The sequence below is a fragment of the Lontra canadensis genome, unplaced genomic scaffold (genome assembly GCF_010015895.1).
Source record: "Lontra canadensis isolate GAN:19392208 unplaced genomic scaffold, GSC_riverotter_1.0 scaffold43, whole genome shotgun sequence".
Taxonomy (NCBI): domain Eukaryota; kingdom Metazoa; phylum Chordata; class Mammalia; order Carnivora; family Mustelidae; genus Lontra; species Lontra canadensis.
The window spans coordinates 14,123,948-14,147,181 of record NW_022631037.1 but is presented as its reverse complement, the minus strand read 5'-3'; the positions used below and the strand labels follow the sequence as shown (position 1 = coordinate 14,147,181).

The following is a 23,234-nucleotide window of genomic DNA, read 5'->3' as shown; positions in this document are numbered from 1 at the left end:
ATAAAACTCAAGCAATGCACTTTCAAAAAGCACTCTCCTCTTCTATTCCTCAAAAGACAAAACCTATTTTTCTATTCAATTTCCTAACATTTCATTCCAAATATGTATTCCCACATTTTAAGAACAGGAGACTTCCCAAGTACAAAGATGTTGACCTTTCACATTTGATAAATGAAGAATCCAATTTAGTTTTTGCTTTTCTCATGTATTTAAAATTATCTCAAAAGTATTCTAGTTACCACTACCATTTGGGGCCTTTATTCAAATGGCATTCTGCTATTATAAAACTCAAGTTTCAATTGCAAGTTATTTTTAAAAGAAAAAAATTTTTAAATTGTAAATCTAAATGCTATCTACTTTCATGCTAAGAGACCTTAGGTAACAGTATTTTCCTTTCATCTCAACTTTGATTACCAAGTAAATTAGTTTTTGTACTGAAGTACCCAATAAAATCCCATAGGGGAGAAAAAAAAAAAAATTGACCTTAAAAAGCAGGCTCTCTCCCTCAGCAAAGTCTCAGAGCTTTAGTTTTACCTTACAAGAATCAGTTATATGAATATGAATTTGGTGAAAATAGTAGGAAATTGCTATACCAAACCAATCAAAAGAAAATTCTCTTTCTTTTTTTTTTTTCCGCCCTAAGATTTTATTTATTTATTTTAGAGAGGGAGAAAGAGCAAGCAGGAGTGGAGGAGGAAGGGAAAGGAAGAAGCAGACTCCCTGATGAGCAGAGAGCCTGATGTGGGGCTCAATCCCAGGATGCTGGGCTCATGACCTGAGCTAAAGGTAGATGCTTAACTGCCTGAGCCACCCAGGCACCCCTCTCCCCTTTCTGAAATACATGTTCAATTCTTTATTTTTTATTTTTTAAGATTTTATTTTTAAGTAATCTCTATACCCAACATGGGGCTCGAGCTCAGACTCCCAAGATCAAGAGTCACAGGCTCCACCAACTGAGCCAGCCAGGTGCCCCCACGTTCAAGTCTTTAATATCCTATTAAACCTCTCCCCAATATAAAGAAACAGAGAAGGGGCACCTGGCTGGCTCAGCTGGTTCAACATCTGCCTTCGGCTCAGGTTGTGATTCTGGGGTCCTGGGACCGAGGCCCGCCCCCAGGCTCCCTGCTCAGTGCAGAGTCTGCTTCTCCCTCTCTCTCTCTGCCTTCTGCTCCCCCTACTGGTGCTCTGTCTCTTTAAAATAAATAAATTTAAAGTAAAGAGAGACAGATGAAAGAGACATTTCAAGATCCTCTCTGAAAGACCAATAACTGCCTACACTTCTCTCCAGATAATCTAGAGAAGACTTGTGTCTTCAAGAGGAAAGCTTCTAGACATTCCCCTCAATGGAATTCTTTTTTTTTTTTTAAAGATTTTTATTTTTATTTATTTTTTTGACAGAGAGATCACAAGTAGGCAGAGAGAGAGAGAGAGAGAGGAGGAAGCAGGCTCCCTGCAGAGCAGAGAGCCCGATGCGGGACTCGATCCCAGGACCCTGAGATCATGACCTGAGCCGAAGGCAGAGGCTTAACCCACTGAGCCACCCAGGCGCCCCGCCTCAATGGAATTCTTATTCAACAGTTCAAATCAAAATAAATCTAATAGTATCAGAGACAGAACATAAATGTTTAGCAGAAATGGAAAACCAGTTGCTCTGGAACAAAGAAAGTCACAGTGCAAAATGAGGTTTTTGTTTGGAGTACTTTAATCCCAGAAAGAAAGAACTTTAATACAGCCTTGCCTAATGTGGCTTCAATAATTCAGGTAGGTGGGGTGGCAAACTTTCCAAGCATAAACATTAAAACCCATTAATGAATCAAATGTTCATAACCAAACAACAAACCCTAAAAACATTCACATCAAAGAAGTTCAAGGGACGCCTCGATGGCTCAGTCGTTAAGCGTCTGCCTTCGGCTCAGGTCATGATCCCAGGGTCCTAGGATCTAGCCCTGCATCGGGCTCCCTGCTCAGCGGGAGCCTGCTTCCCCCTCTCCCACTCCTCACTCTCTCACTCACACAAGGAGAACACACTCCTTGTGTTCCCTCTCTCGCTGTGTCGCTGTCAAATAAATAAGTAAAATTTTAAAAAGAAAAAAGAAAACTATTTCCCTGTCTCTAAACCATTAAAAAAAAAAAAAACACAAAAAAAAACAAGTTCAAAATGAGGTGTGCCTGCCTGGGTGGCTTAGTTTAAGGGTCTGCCTTAGGCTCAGGTCATGATCCCAGTGTCCTGGAACTGATCCCCACATCGGGCTCTCAGCTCAGCAGGGAAGCCTGCTTCTCCCTCTGCCTGCTGCTCCCCCTGCTTGTGCGTGCATGTATTCTCTCTTGACAAATACCTAAAATTTAAAAATAAATAAATAAATAAATAAAGAGGACAGGAAGAAACAAGGAGGCTATGTGCTTGGTTTAGTGCTCCAAAAGTTTTTAACTTGCTGAATTCATTCATTCATGAATTTATTTATCATCCAGTGAATATTTATTGAGCACCCATCACTTAATCCACTCAATAAATATTTTCTTAAGCACACTCTAGGTCCAAAGCAATGTTCTGTAACAATGGTTCTAAGGGGAATGATTCTGTCTCCCACAAGACATTTGGCAACGTCTAGAGACATTTTTGATTATCATGACTAGGGGGTGCTACTGGCATTTAATGAATAGAAAACATTCTATAATGCATAGGACAGCCCCCCACAACAAAGTATCACCTAGTCTCATTAATGCTGAGATTGATAAACCCAGTTCTAGAGGCTGAACAGGTTTCTACAATCTTGGAGCTTACATTCTAGTGGAAGAAATAAACAAGGAAACAAAATCTCGCATCTCAATTACTAATAAAAAGAATGGAAAAACGGGTGGCTGGGTGGCTCAGTGGGTTAAAGCCTCTGCCTTCTGCTCGGGTCATGATCCCAGGGTCCTGGGATCCAGCCCAGCACTGGGTCCTCTGCTCGGCGGGAAGCCTGCTTCCTCCACTCTGTCTCTCTCTGCCTGCCTCTCTGCCTACTTGTGATCTCTCTCTGTCAAATAAATAAATAAAATCATAAAAAAAAAGAATAAAAAAAAAGAATCATGAAGGGTGAAAGTAGGAGTATGGAGGAGTGTTTTGTTTTGTTTTGTTTTTTAAGATTTTATTTATTTGACAGGGAGAGACAGCGAGAGAGGGAACACAAGCAGGGGCAGTGGGAGAGAGAGAGGCAGGCTTCCTGCTGAGCAGGGAGCCCAGTTCAGGCAGGGCTTGATCCCAGGATCATGACCTGAGCCTAAGGCAGACACTTAACGACTGAGCCACCCAGCCGAGCCAGGAGTGTTCTCTTAGACAGGGTTGCGGGGGGGGGGGGGGGGGGGGGGGCGGCTCTTCACAAAGAAATCTCTCCATGAGTAAAGCAACCCTATGAAGAGCTGGGGAAAGAGCACTCCAAGAAGAATTAAAAAACAGCCAGTTAAAAAGCCTGAGATGGGAACAAGCTTGACATGTCAGAGAACTAGTAAGAAAGCCAAGGTAGCTAAAACAGAGTACAGAAAAGAGTGGTAGAAGATGAACTCTGAGACCTTACAGGCCATGCTCCAAACCCCTTAAAAGCAGTATCCTTCCCCATCCAATATGAGAAGTTTAAACCCATTAACAGCTCCATGCCCAAAGTAAACAAGTTCAATCAGTTATCTCATTCATCCCACAGACTGTCATTGATCACTTGGTTTAAGCACAGCTAGGGACCTAGATACTAACCAGAAGCCTTCCAGGTTAAAAAATCATCTGATGATAATGTCTGCCTGCCGACCTGCCCTTCAATTTTGCTCCTGAAAAGCAGTACAGCATGGCGAGTTAGGAGTTCATTACCACAGTAAACACAATGGCACCTAGTTCCCAAACCAAAGAACCCAACAAGGGAGAAGTGCCAGGAGCTACCTAAGAGTATTCACATGCCACTCGAGGAGACTAACAAACAGCAGGAGCCAAACAGGTTCCTATAATTACGTGGGAACTGATGTCAACACAGAATTATGAACATGCCTTTATGTGTTCTAGGAAAGAATATAGTGGAGGATTTCCACTAAAGCATTTTAGTTTCTCTACATAAAAAGAAACAGACTACAATAACTTTCATGTTACAGATATCTCATCACCCTTCCCTCAACCCATGCAAAAAAACCTTTATATAGTTTAAAAATAATTCACAGCCCTCTTCTCTCAATGGAGAAGGTGCTACCTTCCCCCTTGAAATTCAATTCACTCAAACCTCTGGTGAAATACATTTCTGTCATGCATAGAGATGGAATTAATTAAAACTCCAAGGTTACTCCACGAAGGGGAAAGAATCATTTTTCCAACTGCAGGCATTTTCCATCATGGAAATTCAACTATGCAGCCAATCTGACTGACCCAAAACAAGTGATTAAAAAAAAAAAAAAAATCACATATGCACCATGAATATTTAAACTGAAAATCCTACAACTCCTACAACTAAACCTGAATGTTTTACTCTCCACATCAATAACTTTTCACTGTTAAAATCAGCATACAACCCTGAAAGAGAAAAGAGATAGAATAAAAATACGTAACTGTACGATGAAATTCTTTCACTATTATTTCTCTAATAAGAAACATAGGTATACATCCCAACGATACAGCTTTTCCTCCTAATGTAACACTTTCCTCTTGTCCTAGATTTGTTTAAAACCCTAGAAACAGGGGCACCTGGGTGGCTCAGTGGGTTAAGCCTCTGCCTTCGGCTCGGGTCATGATCCCGGGGTCCTGGGATGGAGCCCCAGCATTGGGCTCTCTGCTCAGCAGGGAGCCTGCTTCCTCCTCTTTCTCTGCCTGCCTCTCTGCCTACTTGTGATCTGTCAAATAAATAAATAAAATCTTTAAAAACAAACAAACAAACAAAAAAAACAAAAAGAAACATTAAAAAAAAAAAAAAACAGGGGCACCTGGGTAGTCAGTGGGTTGGAGCCTCTGCCTTCGGCTCAGGTCATGATCCCAGAGTCCTGGGATCGAGCCCCGCATCAGGCTCTCTGCTCAACCAAGCAGCCTGCTTCCTCCTCTCTCTCTGTCGGCCTCTCTGCCTACTTGTGATCTCTCTCTGTCAAATAAATAAATAAAGTCTTAAAAAAATAATAAAAAATAAAATAAAATAGGTGATCGTTTTTAAAAACAAAAAAAAAAAACCAAAAAACCTCCTGGGTAGCTCAGTTGGTTAAGAGCCTGTCTTTGGCTTGGATCATGATCCCACAGTCCTGGGATCAAAGTCCCACATTGAGCTCCCTCTTCAGTGGGCATCTGCTTCTCCCTCTTCCTCTGTGCTTGCTCTCTTTCTCTCTCAAGTAACTAAATAAAATCTTTAAAATAAATAAATAGGGTGCCTGGGTGGCTCAGTCAGTTAAGTGTCTGCCTTCGGTTCAGGTCATGATCCTAGCATCCTGGGATTGAGCCCTGCACTGGGCTCCCTGTTCAGCAGGGAGCCTGCTTCTCCCTCTCCCTCTGCTACCTCCCCTACTTGTGCTCTCTGCCTGTCTCGGTCAAATAAATAAATTAAAAATAAACAAACAAATAAATAAAGCCCTAAAAACATAAACTCAGAAGTCTACTTATTCACATACTACTTGATGTAGTAAATATGAGAAACCATGGGTTATTCCCAAATACCCAGGAGCCATGTCCTCACATCTAAAATGATGACAAATCAATGAGAAGTCTACTCTTATGTTCAATTAAATAACCACAGCTGCAAAGAATGGCTTCTTTAAAAAGATGGCTACAGATTAACTAATGCAAAGAGTAACTGTAAATTAACTGTCTGAAAATCATCCTAAACAGAGATCAGGGAATGACCTCACCAAACATCATCAGCCCCTACTACACCCCTCAAAGCCAAGAGAAAATCCTGTTAACCTGAAAACACTAAAGTATTGGAAAGGTGGGGAAAGGTGTACAGAAACAGTCAACTGCAGTAAATCAGTAACAGTTCAAAGGAGTACTTCATAATATAGCCAGTAATCAATACTCTGTGAAATAGTAACACTTTAGATTTTGCACTGTTTTTGTGACTTCATTCACCAAAACTGTTTCAAAGGAACTTGCAAAAACATATTAGAGTTGCTTCTATGGACCTGTTCGCCTTAGACTGGAAATCAGCTCTATGTCCGAGCCAACATGACTTCCTCAGGCTACATTTTAGCTAGTAACAGCCACAAGATTTCCAAGAACTAAGAACTAGGATCCTACACTTGGCCTCTACAACATTATAAGACATGTACTATTTGGTTCCTGACTGTCACGCAACTCAGAGCAACCAAGGAGAAGCTGCGAACACCTCATTTCCAGATCCCTTACAGACAAGTAGTACAAGGTACACCATTTTGCTTTTCTGGGCCTTAGGGATCCATAATACAAAAAGGAGAAGAGAATGTGACCTTTCATATTATGAAAGTTAAAAACAAACTTCAAATCACACCTTTAATATCTCCAAAAATGATGCTGCATAAATCCAAGGCAGGTAATTAGTACATCTGTTTTCAAAGCCTGAGTCAATTTTCCACTTCACAAAAAAAAATTTAACAGATTCTTGGATTTGGACGGTGAAATGATGCAGAGAGTAGCTCAATGTTCATAACTAATATTTTCTCCCCACCCACACAGGCCAGGAACGAAGCAACCACACAATGGGTCTAGAAGTGGTGGCTAAAAAAAAATAGAAGTCACATAAGGCCAACGTTGTTACCATCAGCCAGCATTTAACCAGAGAATAGGGGAGTTAATCAGATGAAGGACACACACTCTAATTTAGAAATCCAGACCAAAGCCAGACAGACTAAAACACAGTCTGAATACAAAAGCAATATTAGGTGGAGCCTGAGGAGTTTGCCTCAGAGACTTGGGAGCAATAAAGATTTAGAAAAACCTTCTAAAACAGAGTTTCCAAACTTGCCTGAAGATAAGACACATCTTAGGGCATCTGTTTAAAACACGCACGCATGCCTGGGCCCTAATCCAGACCTACTAAAATCAGAAATCTTCCAGCAGAGAGATCTGAATATTCAACAAGCACCTTAAGAAATTCTTGTGTTAGGGAAGTCTGAAAAACATTGTTCTGAAGGAGTATTAGTACTCAATTACACCGAGGCTACTGTGACTGGATGGAGAGCAGCAAGAAAAAGCTGATGAACATACTGGTTAAACATAAATGTGCGGCAGGCACTTATCAGTGTTCCCTTATGCAACACCATTCAAATGACAGCAAAGGGAGGTTTTTAAAGGCATAAGCCTTAAAAAGGAAAGAAAGAGAGAGAAAGAAAGAAAAAGAAAAAGAAAGAAAGAGGGAGGAAGGGAGGGAGGGGGAAAAGGATGCAACAGCAGAAAGATGTCAACAAAATTTTGGAAGCTGGAAGGCACATGCACTGGTGACAAGTAACCGCACAGAAAGGAAAAAGTTAAATGCTTGCAGCACAAAGTAAATTCCCACCACAGAAACTCAGAAAAAACTCAGAAACTGAAGGCACCTGGTACCTCTGAACAAAGGGTGGTTGGAGGAGCTAAAACAGGAGAACTGACTGAAAGTCTATATAAGAAAGAGATCCCCACGTCCCCTTACCCAAGCTGCCAGGCAGAGGACCTCTGAACCAAGTGAGCAGTTACAGCCTAGGGCAGGAGTACCATACTGAAAATAGGGAGATTGAGGGAACGTCTATCTACTCACTGATGAGACTTCTTCCCTCCCCACTCTGTTCCCCCACTTGGCTCCAAAAACACCTGCTGCTGGGCTTGTCTTCTCTAGGCAGGAGACTGGAGGAGTCCTCTCCAGGGAGAACCACCAGCTGCCAGTACGCCCTACAGTGATGCCTACCACTTGATGAGCCAGGGCTCCACACTCAGAGCTTATGAGTGCCTCATTCTCAAAAGTAAGCCGCCAAAAATTACCAGACATTTGAAGAAAATCTCTAACAGGAAAGACAGGAATCAAAGTAAACAAGACAATTTCTAACAACGTGTAAAAATCTTAAAGTTCTGAGAACAAAAAGAGCTCCTGGAAATTTAAAACACCGATAGCAAATATTAAAAGTACAACAGAAGAGCTAGAAGAAAAAGCTCAGAATATCTGAAAACGGAATGAGGGGAAAAAAAAAAAAAAGACAAAATCATGAGGGGGGAAAAACAAAATCAAGAGGACCAGTGTAGGAATTTCACCATCTGGATAACAAGGGTTCCCAGAAAGACAAAGGAGAGAACCATCAAAAAAATACATTATCAAAAATATAATACAAGAAAATCGAAATAAGGTTCAGACTGAAAGGCCCACTGAATGCCAAGCGTGATGAATTTCAGAATAGTCACACGAAGGTACACAGTCACATATCATTGTATTGCAGAATACCTGGGGTAAAGACAACACCCTAAAATCTTTCGAAGAAAAAACAAATTCCATACAAAGAATCCAGAATTAGAATGAAATCAGACTTCACAATACTACTATTAAAAGTTAGAAGACCCCAAAACAAGGCTTAAAATTTCCAAAGAAATGCCATCACCAATATAATATTCTATATCTAGTCAAACGTCCGTCCGACCAGTGTGCAGGCAAAACATGCAAGGCCCCCCAAAATGCACCCCCTCCGATGGAACCTTTTCATAAAGCCTCCCAAAGAAGCTCCATTCAAGTATTTGTACTGAAAAGAGATTTATACTTTTGTTGGAGTTTACGGATGAATTAGTGATTGATAATAAATCAAGCAGAAGGAAGGAAGAAAAAAAAGAATAAGAAAGAATGGTGATTATTTAAAAGAAAAACATATAAGGAAATACAGTATAATCACAGTACAGACAGATACTGTATTGGATGTTAATTTTTCTTCTTTAGGCTACATTTATCTCTACTCCCCTTCTGGCTCATGGGGGACAGAAGGGGAGACCAAAAACCTGGAAAACTACATTTCCCAGAATGCTGTGTCAATGAGGTTGTGGTTTAAATTCCATCAGTACAGAGTCACTCACTCAAGACCTAGAAGATGTAAGAAAGGTATGTGCCATTATCGCTCTTCTAGCAGCTATAAGCAAGTGCGTGGCCTCTAGCAGATGACAGATATGTGGTTTTGCAGGTTTCTAATATTCTACATATTGCCTACTTTGGTATTTAAGACAGCCAAGATTACATTTTTTTTTAAGATTTTATTTTATTTATTTGACAGAGAGAGACACATAGTGAGAGAGAGAACACAAACAGGGGGACTGGGAGAGGGAGAAGCAGGCTTCCTGCTGAGTAGGGAGTCTGATTCGGGGCTTGATCCCAGGATGCTGGGATCATGACCTGAGCCAAAGGCAGATGCTTAACCCACTGAGCCACTCAGGAGTCTGGACAGCCAAGATTATTAATAGCAGCAGTTTCTTAGAATCCCCGCAAGGTGGTGTTCCCATGACCTTCCAATAATTTTGTCAGCATCTAATATCCTCTTTGAAATATCAAGAATGGTTTGTTTTGGGCACCTGGGTGGCTCAGTGGGTTGAGCCTCTGCCTTCAGCTCAGGTCGTGATCTCAGGGTCCTGGGATCAAGTCCCACATAGGGCTCTCTGCTCGGCAGGGAGCGTGGTTCCTCCTCTCTCTCTGCCTGCCTCTCTGCCTACTTGCGATCTCTGTCAAATAAATAAATAAAATCTTTAAAAAAAAAATAATGGTTTGTTTTTCTGACTGAACTCTGATATATAATATAAAAACAGGGGCGCCTGGGTGGCTCAGTGGGTTAAAGCCTCTGCCTTCGGCTCAGGTCATGATCCCAGGGTCCTGGGATCGAGCCCCGAATTGGGCTCTCTGCTCCATGGGGAGCCTGCTTCCTCCTCTCTCTCTGCCTGCCTCTCTACCTACTTGTGATCTCTGTCAAATAAATAAATAAATAAAATATTTTAAAAAACATACAAAATGTTGATTTAATCAAAACTGTGATGGATCTATATTAGGAAGACAGCAGGAAGGGTCGAGGGTAGGGTTAAGTGTAAGAATGAAAAATCAGGGGCACCTGGCGGGCTCAGTTGGCAAAGCATGTGATTATTGATCTCAGGGTTGAGTCTGAGCCTCACACTGGGTGTAGAGATTACTTAAAAATAAAAAAAATCTTTGTGGCACCTGGGTGGCTGTGTCAGGCACCCTCTCTTGATTTCAGCTTGGGTCATGATCTCACGGGTCATGGGATCAAGCCCTGTGTGGAGCTCCACACTCAATATGGAGTCTGCTTCTCCCACTCTCCCTCTGCCCTTACCCCCTGACTTGCACATGTGTGCCCTCCCTTGCTATATAAAAAATACATTAATCTTTATAAAAAATCTTTTTAAAAAATGCAAAATCATCTTCCATAGTAGAAATTCAACAGATAATACCTAAGACTGGAAAGACCAAGAAATAACAGTATAAGCATACTGTGTAAGTATAGTATAAGCATACTATGTAAAAATATGGAAATAATATGCATCAGAAAAAAAAAAAGTACTAAAAGTAACTGGGGACAATTAAGGAAAAATGGAGCAGCTATTTTTTTCTCTTAATCAGTCTCCAAGTACTACTGACTGTTTAAATTATGTATTCTTAGTGTGAAAATTAAAAAATCCAAACATTTAATTACTAAAACCCCAAAAATCCTAACACTGTATAAGCAAAACCAAACCTCAGACTGACCACAATTCCAAAACATAAGGTCCGTACTGGATCTGTTAGCAGTGTAACTAAGAACAGCAGAAAATCCCAAACCAACCAAAATAATTAAAAGGCCATTATGCTTAATTCTGGAACCTGCGCCTCCAATTCAACTCTAACTCTAATGAAAGCAGGGTGCCTAATGTGACCTCAATCTCTGCCACAGCCTGGTGTCACCTAACAACATTCACCACCACAGAGTTTACTCTACCACATGTCAGATATGTGAGGAACTTCCAGGCCACTATAACAAATTGTGACCAAAATCAACTTCAAACGTAGGCACAAAAACAGAGAGACAGACCTTAAAATCAATTACCTTAGCTCCTTTTTTAGGTTTTGTTTTCAATTTAACACAACTAACTGAAAAACAAAAACAACCAATATCTGTGGTCAAAATATCTTTAGAAGTTCTAAGAAAGCATTTGTTTGTTTTAAAGAAACTGTTAATTAGATTAAAAGGCTGCTTACAAGGGAGTCTGAAACCGAGTTACTGATGACAAAAAACAGCTCTTCTCACTGTAGGGCAGCCAGGTCTTATGTGACCAGGCCTCAGCTTCCATGTGCCAGCCTTCAGTCCGCACACCCCAAACAGACAAGTGGAAAAGCCTATATGGAGAACAGTCAGAAGTAAGGCAAATCCAGTGATGACAGTCTCCATTAGAAAAGTCCTGAAAGAAAACTTAAACAGATGCTCCATAAAATGTTGATCCAGACTTCACATGGAGAGAAGTGTCACACCTCATTTCAAAGATAATATATTAAGTCCCAATTCACCACAGATAATCTAATAAAAAAGCTGTCACTTTCATTGTTGAGGAGTCTCTTCTCCCGCTCTAATGCCCTTAAGCCAGCAGATGCTTCTTGCTGAAATGCTAGAAAAATTTGCACATTTTCATTCCTTGCTCACTAGTGTTGGGCGGCTGAACCAAGATTCTACTTTAAGTTATGAAAACAGGGCAAGCTGATCCAATTACACAAGAAAGGTACTAAATCGAACAGGGCCATCTGGGCTTTGAGCAAGAGTACTATGATTTCTGAACAAAAGTCAATGCACTTGCAGATAAAAATGCTTTCGTATATTCAGAGTTATAATGGCCTTTGGGCTACTGATTCATTTGCATGCCCAACAAGAGTTATGCATCATGTTAAGACATATGGCCTAGATGACGAGTACAACAGAGTATTACAGTCACCAGTTCATAATGAGAACATCTGTGCTCTCTCTGTAGCCGTATGAGGCTTACAAAAAACAGTCAATATTCTCAAGATGTAAATAGGTTTTCTGTTCCTAAACAGCAGGTCTGGCAAACTAACCATCTCATCATCCCCCATAATCTGACAAGATTGGGTACGTTCAGGGTAGTATGGCCATAGATTCATCATCCCCCAGAATCTCAGAGTGGTTCCCCAATAATCACTAACCTCCAAACCAATTTCCAAGATTCTTAAAATTTTAAGATTTAACCCAGCCACGCAAATTTAATTTGCTGGACCTAGAAGAAATCAAGACTAAAAGAATAGCCTTGGGGCGCCTGGGTTAAAGGTGCCTGGGTTAAAGTGGTTAAACCCACTTGGGGCAGTGGGTTAAAGCCTCTGCCTTCAGCTCAGGTCATGATCCCAGGATCAAGCCCCGCATCAAGCTCTCCACTCAGTGGGGAGCCTGCTTCTCCCCCACCTCTCTGCCTACTTGGGATCTCTGTCAAATAAATAAATAAAATCTTTAAAAATAAATAAAATAGCCTTTATTCAAAAAAGTTCTTTCCTCCCCCTCCATTTATTTTATTTTTAATTAATATATAATGTATTATTGGTTTCAGAGGTACAGGTGACTTATCAGTCTAACACAATTCACAGCGCTCACCATAGCACATACCCTCCCCAATGTCCATCACCCAGCCACCCCAAAAAAGTTCTTAAAAATGTTCCATTGTGGGGCACCTGGGTGGCTCAGTGGGTTAAGCCACTGCCTCCGGCTCAGGTCATGATCTCAGGGTCCTGGGATCAAGCCCCACATCGGGCTCTCTGCTCACCAGGGAGCCTGCTTCCCCCTGCCTCTCTGACTACTTGTGATCTCTCTCTCTGTCAAATAAATAAAATCTTAAAAAAAAAAAAGTTCCATTGTACAGGCATCAGATTTCTTTATGATACTGATGATTTCAGCATTAACACTAGTAAATTAGTGTCTGTGAAAAGACCTGACAAAAAATATCCCTCCTGCAAACCATTAGAGACTCTTATCTCACGAAACAAACTAAGGGTTGCTGGAGGGGAGGGAGGTGGCGGGATGGGGTGGCTGGGTGATGGACAATGGGGAGGGTATGCGTTGTGGTGAGCGTTGTGTATTGAGTAAGATTAATGAAGCACAGACATGTGCCCCTAAAACCAGTAACACATTATATGTTAATATTAAAAAAAAAAAATCTCTCCTATAAAGACTGGCTCAAATTTCACTGTTATTTACGTGGTTTTTTTGGAGACCTCACAACCCTGAAGCCTTACCTCTTACCTCTCTGCTTCTCGCTCCCCAAGCTCCAGACACACTGGCACCTACTTCCTTCAATTCTTCAAAATAGCCATGTTCTTTTCCCTCCTCTGGACCCTCACCTATGCCACGCTCTCCATCTGCAACACTCTTTGGTCTGCCCCCCTTACTTTAGGTTTCAGCCTTAAATGTCAATTCCTTAAGGACATTCCCTCATTGCCCTGTTTCTCAATCAGCCTCGTTAGGCTTCCCATTAGCTGTTTCCACAGGATTTACAGCAGCAGTAATTAATTACTGTTTAATGGACGTCTTCCCCACCAGACCATACAGCTGCACGAGTGCAAGCGCTGAGTCAGTTCTGTTCACCGATGAAGCACAATGCTCACGATGAAGTAGAGCTCAAAAATTCTTGGCAAATAAATGAGTAACAGGGCTAAAAACACATCGGCTTTGGCAATTCCGCTTATAATTTACCCTACAGATACAGTCACTCGTGCTAAGGGCCAAATATATATGGTTATTCACTGGAGCATAATTGGTAATAGTATAAGACTGGAAATATTTAAAATGTCTACCAATATAGGGCAGGTGCCAAAATCTCCTTACTGCTTATATGGAATGACTGTCAAAGCAAGTTTTTAAAAAATGCAGGTAGTACTAACAGTGTGCTACATTTGTTTATAAGAAAAAGCAAGAAATGTGTACACACACACACACACACATATACACATTTTATATGAACATATTATCTCTGGAAAGGATCTTAAGAAACTGAACACATCAGCTGTCCCTGAGAAGACAAACTGGACTGATGAATACACAAGCAGAAAAGATGGACTATTCAGTATGCGTTCTTTAACTTTCAAATTCTGAACCACGTAAATGTATTATCCACTTAAAAAATAAAATTTGCCAGGGGCACCTTGGCTGGCTCAGTTGGTAAAGGTGTGCTACTCTTAATCTCAGGGTCACGAGTTTGAGCCCACGTTGGGTGTAGACATTACTAAAAATAAAATTAAGCTTTTTGTACGATAAATAAATAAAATTTGCTGAAGATAGTCCTATCCTTATTTCTAACACAGTGATGGAGTTTAAATGACTTTGTGATTCCCACCTGCTAGCTGAGCACCAACTGGGAGGGGGAAATAGACAGAAGGAAAACTCACTTATCCACAAATCTCAGATAACCTGTCCCATACTAGATACCACTTGAGAAGAAAATTTCCACCTTTTTTTTGCAACTAATCGTCTCAATCTGGACATATGGAGAATGTTTTCATAGTCAGAGGGGATTACTGGGAGAAAAAAAGGGTTTATTGAATTCACCATTTTTATAAGCTTAGAAAGTAGGTTGATGAATTTGTACTGAAGTATCATAAACACTGACTAAAACTGAATTCAGAGAGGGCCTCAAAATCTAAATGGAGCTTAATCTGAATCCACAAAGTTCAAAAAACTAGAAATTTATTTGAAAACCAATTGTAAGAAAGGTGAGGAAATCAATATACATTCCTCAGATACACAGACTTGCCAAACTTCAAGACATTCTTCAGTAAAGAAATATCTGAGACAAGATTAAACACAACTCCAAATAATCCTGTTTGTTACCACAGTCAAAGCCCTGGATCAGAGTCAAAACCTTTGGATCTGAACCTGTTAGTTTCCCAAACTCGAATATGGAGAACAGAATACTCTGGGCTAACGATGGCAGGAGGAAGCTGATTCCAGAGCCTCCAGAGAGTTTTGTTTTGGGGTTATCTCCAATGTTTCAAGGGCCACTGCCACTAACTGCAAGAAATGATCTTCATAATCCATCCCAAGACCTACTGGAGACAAAGTTATCTTCAACTAATTATCCCTTAAAAACCAAAAATTTATTAAGTAGAACACACTGAAAAGGCATTTACTAAGTAGAACCAAGTACTTAGTACAGCCATTCTAAATTCTTATAACTTTGCCATGTTATATGGCAAATTAGGAGCCAATTCCTGGCTCTCAAGTTCGATAACTTACTTGCCTCCAAATGCTCTTTCTGCATGTTAAGCCAAAATCTTAAGAGATCTAAGACTGACACAGACACTAGCAAATGAATCACCTGTTTTCCCTACTAACACTGTTTTTCTCCATAAAGTTCTCTTTTTTTAACCCACTGAGCCACCCAGGCACCCCTAAAGTTCTCTTTTTTTAAAATAGGCTCGATACCCAGCACAGAGCCCAACGCAAGGCTAGAACTCACAATCCTGAGATTAAAAGTTGGACACTTAACTGAGCCACCTAGGTACCCATCTCCGTAAAGTTCTATTCAGCATTTCAAAATACCCCTCTACAGGGCACCTGGACCACTCAGCCAGTTAAGTGTTCAACTCTTGATTTTGGCTCAGGTCATGATCTCAAGCCTGTGAAATCGAGTCCCACATTGGGTCTGGCGCTCTGTGTGGAGCCTGCTTGATTTTCTCCCTCTGCCCCTCCCCACTCATGCATACTCTCTCTCTAAAAATAAAAAACACAATAAAATACCCCTCTATAATAATACCAAGAAGTGCTCATGAGTTTAGCCTGTGGCTCCCTAGGCTAAAAGGCTTCAGAGTGAGAGTGGAACAAAACCATGTGGGAAATTCTTTCTTTCTCTTTTCCTCAATGCCGTGGACTTTGAAAGCTAGGCAAAGGCAAGGATTCTGCATTTAATCAGCAGATGAATAAGAAAAAGGTTTGAATTTAGAAAAAGCATAAATGGGTGCAAGAACATTCAGAAAAGAGTACTGCCTCTATTTCCTTGCACAGCAGCTCTCAGGATCTGCCAATGAACCTCATTTTGACATGGAACACCCCATCTACTCTAATCCGGGGCATATCCCTCAAGAGACTGTTGGTCAACCGGAACTCTGCCAACTTCTGCTCCGGAGCTGTGTGGAGAACAGTAGCAACAAGAGACTACTTTGAGAAGGAGATCAACAATCACACTTGAGAAGAAAAGAAGTTATTTGGCAAAGGGAAGCATGTTGCCAAAATGTTAGTCACAGCTTAAGGTCCCAGTTTGTGTCTCTGCAACTATTCTTTGCCCTGACAGAATTGATTCTCTTGCCCAGAAAACCCGGCTCAGCTTCTGTCACCCTCCCCATTTGAAGCAGTCAAGAATCCTTTCACTTTGGAGGTATCAAACTGTGAGAGAGACAACATGTCCACCAGAAGCTAAAAAGGAGGGGGGAAATATGTAATTTGCCATTTTCCACCTAGGACTGGCTCAAATAGATCAATGGAAAAACGTGACAGGATAGGAAAAATGTAAAATCCTATATTAAAGAAGTAGGCTAAACCAAAAGCCTGCCCAGTCCTCTGAGCCCCCATAACTTATTTCCAAACCCTCTGAAAAATAAACCAAAAAGAGATCCTGTGGCTGAATAACAGCAAAATATTAAGCAGGTTTTTACCCCCAAATAAGTATATAGTACATATTTTATAGCTTAAAGCCCTTCCTGCTCTTGCTGGGGTTAGGAGGAAGACTAGGGTTTGTTGAAACAGTCTGAACCAGCCGCCCATGATTTTCAGAATCACTTCAGAGCAACAGAAAAACAGACTCAAGTACACTACGTTACTCTCCCAAAGAAGAGGTCAAGAAAGAACATCTGACAAATTTCTCTTCAAGAGGAACAGGACTTCTCTCTTCCCTCTTAAAAGCCATTAATAAAACCTGGAAAATCCACTGTTCTTACCACCTTCCATCTTCCCCTGCATTTCCCCTTTGTGCTGACATCACATAACTAATCAGTACCAACTGAAGTAAACACTACTCTCATATCAAGTATGAGGTAGAACTGGAAACTGCCCCCTCCTAAGCAAATCCACGTCAGACCTCAGAAATGCCAAGACTTTCAGGAACACTTCTTCTAAGCTAAATTAAATAAGTCCACCTACGGGCAAAGTGTTTAGAATATTATGCCCAAAGAAAATGTTGGAATAGTCAAGATTTCAAAATATTAACAATAAAGAAGCTAGGGAGCCTGGGTGGCTCAGTGGGTTAAGCCTCTGCTTTCGGCTTGGGTCATGATCTCAGGGTCCTGGGATCGAGCACCACACTGGGCTCTCTGCTCAGCGGGGAGCCTGCTCCCCCCCCCACCGCCGCCCCGTCTCTCTCCTGCCTCTCTGCCTACTTGTGATCTCAGTCAAATAAACAAATAAAATCTTAAAAAAAATAATAAAGAAGCTAAAACTATCCACAAACACACTGCTCCCCACCACCTGGCAATGAGGCCAATGTGCCTGGGCCAAAGAAAAAGAATTCGAATATCTAGAATATGATTTTTCAGTGTCTTGAATATGATTTTTCTAGAATACAATTTTCCAGTGAATATGTCTAGACTATGATTTTTCAGTGACTTCTCAGGGTTCATGAGAAAAGTCAGTGTTTGGCAAAAGTAAAAGAAAACACTGCATTCTCTCACATCAATCAAAAGTAAAATCAAACACTGCATTCTCTCACATCAATCAACCTCATTCAGCGCCAGCTCTAACTTGCCAATCTCCATCTGAATGAGAGTCAATACAATGTAACACAATAATATGAAATTTGGGGCCACTAAAAGTTGACTTTGAGAAAAGTTACAAAACTGAACATGTATCAAATCAAAAATCATCTAGAGATGCCTGGGTGGCTCAGTTGTTAAGCATCTGCCTTCAGCTCAAGTCATGATTCCGGGGTCCTGGGATCGAGCCCCACATTGGGATCCTTGCTCGGCGGGGGGTCTGCTTCTCGCTCTCTCACTCCCCCTGCTTGTGTTCCCTCTCTCGCTGTGTCTCTCTAACAAATAAATAAATAAAATCTTTTTTTAAAAAAATCAAAAATCATCTAATCCCTGGCAGAACATATGCAGCAAGGCTGAGAAGAAGAAATTGAGAAACACACGAATTCTAAATATCATACTTCAATCATGTTCTCAAAGATCACTTCTTTGCAACCACTTTAAAGATCCCATTTAGTTAACACAATCTTTTAGAGGCAGAGAGGAACCAATCCTGTCTTTCAAAGGGGGGAAAAAAAAGAGAGAGAGAGACAATTTAATGACTTGCCTCAAAGTTACTCAGTAAATCCATAGGTATGCTAGAACAGTTCTTATTCCCTGAAGTTCTCTTTCGTTTTGTAAGAGGAGAAAAAGGTTAGTAAAAACTTTCAGTAAGTCATCCAAAAAACAGTAAGGCAAAAATAACACCATGAAGAAGCTGGTGGCTCCTGGGGGTGGGGGTGGGGGGAGGGAGTCCAAAGCAGTAACAGATTGTTCAAATCCCTTTAAAAATATGAATTCCAGCACACACCAGCTTCTTCCAGCTCCTCGCCGTGTGTTCTAAGAATTTTCCTCTTGATCAGTAACTCAACACCACACACTGCCCACCTCGAAGACTTGAAGATACCATCTCCCCTCACTTCACACCACTCCAATCTGAACCCTCAACTCTAGGCTGCTCCCATGTGCAACTCAGCACTTCTCAATCCAACCTTTAACTCAACTCTGATTCCTTCTCAACCAACGCTCTCTGGATTCCCTCAACCGTAAGCAGTTTCCCGAATCATCCTCTGAGCCATTGGTTTTCACTCAACTCAATCCCCAAAATGTCACAGGGGCCTCCTCACTCAGAGCATCCTGTTAATTACCTGTCCACAACAGGTCCTCCCTCCCCGTCTCCCTTTTTGCGCACGGTTACTTGTCCCTCACTCTGAGTTGCCGTCTTACTCACCTTACCCAACCCTTCAGGATCCCTTATTTCCTGTCTTTCAATAACCTTTCTTCCCATTTTCAGTCGGGGCTCGCCCCACACCAATTCCCGACCACTCCTCCCCACTAAGATTCCCCACGCCCCACTCCAGGTTCTTCAGACCCAGCCCCCCGTTCCAACCACCCTTCAGACCCCGCCCCCTAGGGCCCCTCTCTCCTTCAGGCCCCTCCCCCAATATCCCCTCTCTCTTCAAGCCCCGCCCCAATCCCCCCTCCCGCGGCTCTCCCTCCCACTCAGGTCCACAGATCACCTCAGCGACGTACCCAGCCTCCTCTGCCTCTTTCCGACCTAGCCGCAGCAGCCCCGGGAGCGAATCCTCCCCCACCTCCGCTCCGGCTTCGTCCCGTCCTGCTCGCTCCCCGGCAATCTCCCTCTCTCGCCGCCGCCGCCCCTTTTGCCAACCCGGAAATGGATCTGCTCCCACCGTCCCCAGCGTCCGCGAACAAAATGGAGGCGGGGGAGCGAGGAAGAGGGAGCGGGGAGCGAAAAGAACTACACGCATGCGCTCCTGGGAAGCCCGCCCCCTGCCGGCGCTCGTAAAGGCGTAAGGTAGCCGCCATCTTGGGAAGGTCGCTAGGATTCCGCTTGCCTTTTAATATCGGGGTTTGCAACTTTGGCTGCAATTGGAGTCATCGGCGAAGACTTAAACAGATATTGGAGCCTAGAGATTCTGATTTAATTGGTCTGGGGTATGGCCTACGCATCGAGTCTTTTAAAATTGCACAGGTGTAGCTAACGTGTTGCGAGAATGAGCTAGAGTCTTGAATATACCTTTCCCGTCTTTATTTTACCGCGCGCACGCGCGCGCACACTCCCACCGCGTAAAAGTCCTTCCCTAATTTAGAGTCAACGAAGGACCCGCCTCAGTCAACCCTGCAAGGCCCAGTAGTCAAGCTCCTGTTGTCATAGCAACAAAGAGGCAGGCCCTTGCTAACATGTCATCTTTAACGTCATCTTAGACACCTGACCCTAACACCCGTCTCTTCCGCGGGCCGGAGCGTTGCGGGGGAGGTTGGTGGGAGTTGAGGGGGGTTCCCTAGCTTCCAGGGTTGGGGGATGGTGCTGCTGACTCCTCCAGCGGCTTGGGTTCGGGAGAGGAATACTGTGCCCTCCCTGGTGGGCCTGCTGTTAACTCCTTCCCAGCTGAATAAGGATCTCTCCCTAGTCCCCTCAGGAAAGCTCTTTTCCACTATAGCTAACCTCATTGCCTCATATCCTCAAAATGCTCTTTGCGTCTCTCTGTCATCCTTCCTTGAGTTGAATACAAAGTAAGGGACAGGATTGGGATTTAGTTCTCACTACTCACTAGCTGTGTGCCCTTGGGCTTCAGCTGCCCTATCTGTAAAATGGGGCATAGTGCCTGTCTCAGCTGTTTCATAGAGTTGTTGGAGGCTCAAATCAAGTAACAATTGCGAAGAGGTGATAAATGAGAAGTTGTTTTATTTTCGTTTTCCTTCTGTTCTGCCATGAGTAGTGCTGGGCAGCACCCACTAGTCAGTGTCACAGCGTTCATTGAGAACCTGCTGTGGGCTAGGCACCATCAGATGGTTACAGAGGTGACTAAGAGCCTGTCTTCTCAGGGCACTCTCTGTGTGGTGGGCAGACTGGCATGTAAACAGCTAGCTGAGATACAAGTCAGCATGTAATTAGTGCCATGGGGACATATGTGCTGTGAGAGGTCAAACAGGGAGTGATTAACTCCTGCCGAAGAATGGGAAAAGGTTTCGTAAGTGGTTTTGAACTGGGCCTTGAAGGATGAGTAGAATTTTATTACCAGTCAGAGAAGGCAGGGAACACATTCCAGGCATAGGGATCAGTGGGTGCGAAGGTAAAGATTTTCAGGTATGCAGTCCTGCGTGTCTAAAGGTAGGCTGATTGGGTCAGGGAGATGGTAGACCCAAACTCCCAGTTCTTCAACTTCATGTTCATCATGTCTCCTCCTTGCTCACCATATACCGTGTGGACCTGCTTTCTTTCTTTCTTTCTTTTTTTTTAAGATTTTATTTATTTATTTGACAGAGAGATCACAGTAGGCAGGCGGGGCAGGGGGGTGGGTGGGGAAGCAGGCTCTCCGCAGAGCAGAGAGCCGGATGCGGGGGTCGATCCCAGGAGCCTGAGATCATGACCTGAGCTGAAGGCAGAGGCCCAGCCCACTGAGCCATCCAGGCACCCCGTGGACCTGGTTTCTATCACTGCAATGTTCCAAGTGGCTCCTCTGCCCCTTTCTTATTTTATAAGACTTCATTCAGATGTCCCGTCCTCAGAGGCATTCCCTGCCCACTGTAGCTTGTGTCAGCTCTCCCCGCCCTTCTCTATAACATCACTCTATGGTAAAGGCAACCACATCTCACCTGAGGAACTAGGTGCGGGCTTCATGAAGAAAAGTGACATTTAAGTGAGGCCTGATGGGAGAAATAAGAATTGGGCAGGGACAGAAGACAGAGAAAAGCATTCCAGAGCAGAGGGAATGTAGAATCATGGCACATTCCAAAAACTGAAAGCATTTTGATGTGCTAGAGTTCTAGCTAGAACTTATGAGATAGGGAAAAATTATGAGAAATTCGGTCAACGAAGACATCGTAACATCTGACATTTAATTAACATCATGTTACTGTGTAACATTGGTATAACTTCACATGTCATAACTCATTTAATCCTCATAATAACTTTCTGAGGTAAGTAGTATTCCCCCAATTTTACAAATGAAGAAACGGAGACACAGCATGGTTAACCATCCTTCCCAAAGTCACATACCTTGTAAAATAGAAGAACTGTCTCCAGAGTCTGCTGTTAATGCCCATACCAAATGACCCTGCATTGTCGTTTGTGATGTGATTTCCCAAAATGACGAAAGACTCTTGGCCAAGTTCTGAACAACACAAAACAACACAGTGGTTGTATTCATTAAAAAGAGAGGTTATATTAAGTTCGTGCAAAAAATATTCCATGCTTGTACTTTGCCTTTTCGATAATAGGACCTGGGAGACCTCCCAATAAACAACAAAAGAATAATACTGAAAAACATCTTAAATGCTTTGATGAAAGACTAAGGAATGATGGCAAAACAAAGTAAACAAAGCAAAACACTGAGGCAGGTTTTTGCTGAGGACATTTGCCTGACTAGGTGAACCTGAGCTTGTCAGTGTCTCCTGGAAAAAGGAAACACCTCAGAACCTCCTCATCCGGGAAGTTTTAACAAAAGATTCTCCTTCCTAAAGATGGGACCCCCAAAGGAATACAGGGCTCTATTTCTGGTAAGGGTGAACCAGAAATAAGCCTGTCCCCTCCTTCCTTGGGAATAGTGTTAATGGAGATATAGATTATAGGCTTAGAAAGGTGGGTTGTTTTTTTTTTTAATACATGGATTTTTCACATGGAATGTCCAATCAGACATTGAAAGCCACGTGGAGGGGCGCTTGGGTGGCTCAGTGGGTTAAAGCCTCTGCCTTCAGCTCAGGTCATGATCTCAGGGTCCTGGGATAGAGCCCCGCATCAGGCTCTCTTCTCAGCAGGGAGCCTGCTTCCCTTCCTCTCTCTTTGCCTGCCTCTCTGCCTACTTGTGATCACTCTGTCAAATGAATAAATGAAATCTTAAAAAAAAAAAAAATGAAAGCCACGTGGAACCCAGGATCTTGGTTGCATGGATCCTTCCCTTGCATTGTGGCACTCTCACATCCCTGATTCCTGCTTACCGGAAGCCTTATACATAGCACATCCTTTTCGTGGTGATAAACAAAAAAGCTTCCACAAATTTCCAGAATGCCACCATGAAAAACCACTGCCCCAAGGCACACTCTCAAGTTCACAGGAGCCAATTTATGAAGCACTTTATTATCTGTTGTGAAAAGTTCGATTTTATCTTCCAGGTGAGAGGGAAACCATTGAAAGTTTTAAGGAGAGAAGTGCCATGACCCCCTTTGCCTTCTAGAAGAATCTCTCTGCAGGATGGAGGATAGATTAGATGGGGCCAGACTGGAGGCAGAAACACCTGTTGGGAGGCTGCTGTAGACATCTAAGTGAGAGATGATGGTTGCCTGTGCTGAGTGGCAGCTGGGCACCAGCTGGACACAAAGGCTTTGGAGGCAAGGCTGCCTGTCTCCAGAGCCAAAGGGCTCAAGTTTCAGGTCTCCCCACTCCTGAATAGGGTGACACTTTGAGCAAGTTACTCAACCTCTATCACCCTCAGGCTTCTCATCTATGAAATGGAGATAAGACTGGGTGGAATGTGTCCAAAGTGTGTACATACTTGGAAAGCACCCATTAATCTTAGCCATGTTCATTATTAGGTATGAGCAGTAGAGATGGAG

General features: G+C 42.6%; 1 protein-coding gene across 5 annotated transcripts in view; it reads right to left on the bottom strand.

Moving 5' to 3' along the window:
• The window catches only part of WIPF2 (WAS/WASL interacting protein family member 2), a 43,441-nt gene extending 24,052 nt beyond the window's left edge, over positions 1 to 19,389 (bottom strand). For 3 of the 5 annotated variants that reach the window (XM_032871565.1, XM_032871564.1, XM_032871560.1), the window contains exon 1: positions 19,191 to 19,389. The gene's annotated coding sequence lies outside the window, so the exon portion shown is untranslated. Of the gene's footprint in view, positions 1 to 6,559; positions 6,683 to 18,888; positions 19,008 to 19,190 lie in introns of those variants that run through there. The other 2 variants (XM_032871563.1, XM_032871561.1) reach the window with 2 other exon arrangements.
• Positions 19,390 to 23,234: the final 3,845 nt, after the last annotated feature.